The sequence below is a fragment of the Triticum aestivum genome, chromosome 4B, assembly GCF_018294505.1.
Source record: "Triticum aestivum cultivar Chinese Spring chromosome 4B, IWGSC CS RefSeq v2.1, whole genome shotgun sequence".
Classification (NCBI taxonomy): Eukaryota; Viridiplantae; Streptophyta; class Magnoliopsida; order Poales; family Poaceae; genus Triticum; species Triticum aestivum.
In genome coordinates, this window is record NC_057804.1 from 431,484,789 (window position 1) to 431,491,281 (window position 6,493).

The window sequence follows — 6,493 nt, forward strand, 5'->3', positions numbered from 1 at the left end:
ATTAGAACGTGAGAGGAGCGATGTTGGTTTTGGACTGGAATAGGAGAGGAGGGGCGGTGGTTTTGAAATAGAAGAGGAGAGGAGCGACGCTGGATTTAGATTGGAACAGGAGAGGAGCGGCAGTGGTTTAAGAGGAGAAGAGCGGAAGAACGGCGCTGGTCTTGGAAGTATTTTTTTGTTGTTTTGCATATTTTGGGCCAAAGTTTGACCACGTACTGTATTTGACAAGCAAAATGTGAATGCATTTACCTTATAAAGGATGAGCTGGTACGTAGGCAGAACCAAGGCCTTCACGTCGCCCTGAATCGATCGTGCCACCGCGTGTGAATTATGTGCCCCACCGAGGGCATTTTAGTCATTTCGTCTTTGGGTATAAATACCAGCAGCCCCCGTGCAAACCCTAGCCGCCCCGCCCATCCCGCTCGCCCCTTCCCAGCCGCTCACCCCGCCTGTCCCGCTCGCCGTGGCCGATGACCCACACTCGCGCCCCCTCCCCAACCCTTCCTTCCCCCTCGCGCCGCCACCCTACTGGCCTCGCCTCTTCCCCCCTTTCTCCTCTAGCGTCTTCTCCCCATCTGCTCCGCTCCACCTCTCCGCGGACGCGCCCAAGTCCGAGCGCGCCATGTTCGCCGGCCCGCGCACGCGCCTACACCGGCTCTGCTTCGTCCAGCCCGCGCCGTGCTGGGTCACCTCCTCCTGCGCCACGCGGGCTCCGCTACTCCCGACCGTGCCCCTGCGCATGCCCCTGCAGCGGCTGCGCTCCCACGAGCCGCCCCCAGTGCCCCCCGCTCGGTCGCCGGCTCCCTCCGTCCGGCTCCGCTTCTGCCCATGCCCCGGCCAGCTCCGCCTATGCCTTGTGCAACATCGATCTCCCCGAGTTCTCTTTCGCTGGTGGGGGAGCTGTTGGCGACGATCTGGATGAGCGAGAGTTCAGCAACAGGGGAGGGGTGAATCAACGGCGGCAGCAGAGAGGGTGGAGAGAATTGCAAGAGCCTAGGCGCCCATCACCATGGCTTTCTCGTTATTCGCGTGCCACCATCGCGGTCATTATTGGAGCTTTGAAAAGGTCTGCCCTCTTCTCTTACTTCGTGCCGTTGCTCCTCCGATCTCAGTTAAGCTGTAGCCTCACACACTTCAGGTTCATGGGTCAGGCGACGCACATGGGGGTGTCTGCTAAGCATGCCACTGGGTGGGTGACGAAGTGATGCAGTCAATGGGAACCAGCAACGGCAGAGCCCCCCCCCCCCCCCCCCCTTCTCCGCCTCGTCACTGTCGCCACCTAGCTTGACCTCGAGCCGAAGAGCAACTCAGCAGGATGCCGGGGGACAGGTGCAGCAGCCAGCCTCGGCAGGAGGAGCTCGAGCCGACTCGGCAGAAGGAGTATAGCACCAGACACGCCCGTGAGTTTCTCTCTCTAATCCCCTTGAAACTACATTCCCGATCTGGAGCGGGAGGCTAGGGATGCCTCGTATGTGTGTCCGTAATTTTCTTCTCAGTTTGACAAGGAATATGCATATGGTAGTCTTCTGATTTTGGGTGTAGATTCTAATTTTGTTGGCAAAACAATGGCAGATTTCTCCATTAGCTTATATGATTTGGGGCTGATTTTACTCGTGTGATTCCTATTCATGGCTTTGCTGTGGGAGATAGCAAAAATGAAGTGAATTAAGTGTGAAAAAATAGCAGGAGCAATGCCTGGGCTGTAGATTTCTCCATTAGTTTAGTCATGGCTAATATGAACTTCTCTATTATATTGCTTATGGATTGTTCAGTAAAATGAAACCTCATGGTGTGGCATGTCACCTCCCTTGCACATATACTTGTACCCAATTTAGACCATCAGTAGAACTGTCTATATTGTACAGGTCAACTAATACACAGCACCCCGGCGGCCGGTGCATACATATCACTGCACGCACACACAACGCCACCTGACTCCTATTTCTTCAGTGCAGCACTGTGACATGGCCATACTCTGTATGGACACAGTGGCAGATTACAAACTCTTTGCAGTAGTGGATCTAATAAACAAGATGTCTTAGGTTTGAAAGCAACATGAAGATAAAGGAGATAACTTTGGATATGTTATTATCTTTACCATTATACGTATATAATTTCTTAATGTACGATGGAGCTGACCTCACGGGTTGACTGACGGCGACACGAAAGTCGGAGGGAGCAGAGTAGTTTTGCAAAAATGGAGGATACCAGACTGACCCATGGAGCATGATATCCTCCTTGTCAGGGGCCACCTTACTTGTATGGCTTCAGGCTGAGGAGACCCTTCTAATTAAGGTGGTTACTACTTACTTGCTGATTTGAACCTAGAAGAGAATGTCATTTCGTGTTTGTTAGTAGGATCTCATGTTTAATCTACAGATCTATTTAGTCAGTGTATTTGCAGACCAGTTGCGAGTTTTTACCTGGGAAAATGAACATTTTTCTACCTCAAATTTGCATATCAGTATCCCTGTTTGATTTAAGATTGCTTTTCTTATTATGAAGAAGATTTGTGCTGCTGCTATTGCGTTCTTCAGTTTCTGGTCATTGGTTCATCTGCAAATGTGTGGACCTCCCTCCCTTTTGCTCGATTGCTCCACCTTGCTCCTTTGGCTGATTATAACAGCTATTTCCGCAGCCCATGACGCTGGTTGAGGTTAGTCTTTCAGCATATGTTTTCTTCATTACATGTCCTTTAAATTGCAGCATAGGCCCCTTACAAATAAGTTAATTAACTAGATGTCTGCATAAATATATTTGCCTGATGGGTTTCCCTACTATGGCTCATGGTCATAGATGTAGTTTGCCTTTGCTGCTGTTGTTTCTCTCAATATTTCTATCCCACTATACTGTATGTGTTCTAAATGTACCGGTATATGAAAGATGATTATCTCCATTATTATTGTTCGTACTACCATTTTTATCCAAGATTCAAAACACCTAACACGTGCCCTTTTTTAAAGTATCTTTAACGTAGCCTATTGGTTCTTAACTTACTATCAACTACTAGCGAAGATAGCTTTCTGAAATAAGCATGATAAGCATGAACATTGTTCTACTCACGGGAAGAACCCTCAGGTGATGATAGGTCATGGTTCTTTGCCATTTCCTTTACAAAATCGGTTCAATCTTGTAATTCTAAGTTAGTATCAAGTCCTATATACCTTTCTGTTTGTATAAATTCACAACTTTCATGGAAGCTCTCAAATTGCGAGTATTAATCTCAGGTTGTTGGGTATGTTTGCTGGTAGTATGCTGCCATGCATCCACTGAGCAATTTTCTTGTGATTTACTTGTGATGACACATTTCTAATCTTTCTCTTTGGGATACTGAAATATGGTTTGCCTTGGGAAATATCTGAGATAGGATCCATGCTACTTTATTTGAATTGTTTTTATGTTTGCACCCTTATTTTGATTTTAGTTACGATGTTCTCTTTCTTTTGATTGCTCACATGTGTTTTTTGATTTTAGTTACGATGTTACTTGTGATGACACATTTCTAATCTTTCTTTTGTCACCATTCTTTGAGATATGAAAGATGATGTATTTTGTTGCATCCTTATTCTAAGCAAACTTTTGCATTTATTTCATGGTTTTAATTAAAATTTAAAATTATGCCTTCATGTTACTCAAATAACATAAAAAAATATGCATGCTTAAGTATATATTTTGAAAGATGAGCCATTTTTATTTTTTATATATAAAAGGGTTAGCCATGTTATCCTAGGTGTTTTTAAAACATAAAATTACTAACAAATGCAAATAGTTTCAATTCGTATATGGTTTCAAATGGGTCTCTGCGCCATTTGGCGCACCGGGTCATCTAGTGTCACCAAAAATTGTATTGTTTGGTTCATATATGAATGTACTTTCGATTTATATTATTTTTGCAACGTATAACATATATTTTATGTGCGAAAATCATGGTTAATTATGACCCAGAATAAAAGGGAGACTAGTTAATGTGGGGTCGCTTTCTTAATTGAAGGGTAAATTGATTTTGATTTTGATCCAGTCACAGCGCGCCGCCCTCTCGTCCAATCCTAAATTGCTGCCGCATGCTCCTCTCCCTCTTCTCCATTGAAAAACCACCTCCTCCTCTCCATCATCTCCATTCCAAAACCACCATCTCGCCTCTCCCTCTTCTGATCTTCTCCATTGCAAAACCACCTCCTCTCCTCTCCATCATCTTCATCCCAAAACCACCGTCTCGCCTCTCCCTCTTCTCTATTGCAAGACCACCGTCTATCCTCCCATCTTGCAAAGCTAGCACCAGACCACTCAAAAGGACATCTATGGAGAGGATGCAGCAGCGAATCAGGCAGATCGCCGGCGGCGACCAGGCAAAGTTACTCAGGTTGAAGGAGATTCTTACTTGGTTTGACAATGAGTGGGAGATTTCGAGGATGGTGCGGGCCATGTGGCAATGTATGCAAAAAAGTGAGACGGAGGCGATGAGGGCGGCGATGTACATGTACTCCTCGGTGGCAGTCACACCGTAGTCCTCCGAGTTCATCGAGTATCTCCTTTGTGCGATGGAGCAGACAGATTCGCCCGAGGTGATAGTCAGGCGGAGGTGGTGGGCGTACAGGTCGAAGGTCGAGCACCCATAGGATAACGAATCGATCGAGTATGGTGTGCCGTTCGTGAGGGTGCAGAGCCAGCCGGAGCCACATGAGTATTCGTTCTCCCACCGCAAGAGGAGGCCGGATGACAAAGAACTCGCAACCAACACAATAAAGGGGTTGTCAATCCTTTCACGATCACTTGCGAAAGTGAGATCTGATAAAGATAGTATGATAAGATAAATATATTTTTGGTATTTTATAATATAGATGCAAAATGTAAAGATGCAAATAAAAGTAAATTGGAAGCAAATATGATAAGAGATAGACCCGGGGGCCATAGGTTTCACTATAGGCTTCTCTCGAGATAGCATAAGTATTACGGTGGGTGAACAAATTACTGTCGAGCAATTGATAGAAAAGCAAATAATTATGAGATTATGTAGGCATGATCATGTATATAGGCATCACGTCCGCAACAAGTAGACCGACTCCTGCCTGCATCTACTACTATTACTCCACACATCGACCGACTCCTGCCTGCATCTAGAGTATTAAGTTCACAAAGAACAGAGTAACACATTAGGCAAGATGACATGATGTAGAGGGATAAACTCATGCAATATGATATAAACCCCATCTTTTTATCCTCGATGGCAACAATACAATACGTGCCTTGCAACCCTTTCTGTCACTGGCTAAGGACACCGCAAGATTGAACCCAAAGCTAAGCACTTCCCCCATGGCAAGAAAGATCAATCTAGTAGGCCAAACCAAACTGATAATTCGAAGAGATTTGCAAAGATAACTCAATCATTCATAAAAGAATTCAGAGAAGATTCAAATATTTCTCATAGATAAACTTGATCATGAACCCACAATTCATCGGATCTCGACAAACACACCGCAAAAAGAGATTACATCGAATAGATCTCCACAAGAAAGGGGGAGAACATTGTATTGTGATCCAAAAAGAGAGAAGAAGCCATCTAGCTAATAACTATGGACCCGAAGGTCTGTGGTAAACTACTCACAACTCATCGGAAGGGCTATGGTGTTGATGTAGAAGCCCTCCATGGTCGATTCCCCCTCCGACGAAGCGCCGGTGAAGGCTCCAAGATGGGATCTCGCGGATACAGAAGGTTACGGCGGTGGAAATTGTGTTTTGGGTGCTCCCTGGATGTTTTCGGGATACGTAGGCTTGTATAGGAGGAAGAAGTACGTCGGTGGCCGCCCGAGGGGCCTACGAGACAAGGGGGCGCGCCCTATAGGGGGGTGGGCGCCCTCCTATCTCGTGGAGGCCTTGGTTGCTTCTTGACTAGCACTCCAAGTCCTCTGGATCACGTTCGTTTCAAAAATCATGCCTCTGAAGGTTTCATTCCGTTTGGACTCCATTTGATATTCCTTTTCTTTGAAATACTGAAATAGGCAAAAAAATAGCAATACAGGCTGGGCCTCCGGTTAGTAGGTTAGTCCCAAAAATGATATAAATGTGTAAATAAAGCCCATAATCATCCAAAAGGGGTAATATAATAGCATGGAACAATCAAAAATTATAGATATGTTGGAGACGTATCAAGCATCCCCAAGCTTAATTCCTGCTCGTCCTCGAGTAGGTAAATGATAAAAAAGAAATTTTTAATGTGGAATGCTACCTAGCATAATTCTCAATGTAATTTTCTTTATTGTGGCATGAATGTTCAGATCCAAATGATTCAAAATAAAAGTTCATATTGATGAAAGAAATAGTAACACTTCAAGCATACTAATCAAGGTAATCATGTCTTCTCAAAATAACATGGCAAAAGAAAGTTCATCCCTACAAAATCATATAGTTAGGCTATGCTTCATTTTCGTCACACAAAGATGTTCCCAACTTCTATACCCCCGATGACAAGCCAAGCAATTGTTTCATACTTAAATAA

At 44.9% G+C, this 6,493-nt stretch overlaps 1 long non-coding RNA gene across 2 annotated transcripts; it reads left to right on the forward strand.

Moving 5' to 3' along the window:
- Positions 1 to 429: 429 nt before the first annotated feature.
- On the forward strand, positions 430 to 3,559 carry LOC123092548 (uncharacterized). Of its 2 annotated transcripts, none has more exons than XR_006444728.1 (2): positions 430 to 1,066; positions 1,139 to 3,559. It is a non-coding gene; the product is annotated as an uncharacterized lncRNA (long non-coding RNA). The 2 variants fall into 2 exon arrangements; XR_006444729.1 differs by having other exon boundaries at positions 1,152 to 3,559.
- The last annotated feature ends 2,934 nt before the right edge of the window (positions 3,560 to 6,493 follow it).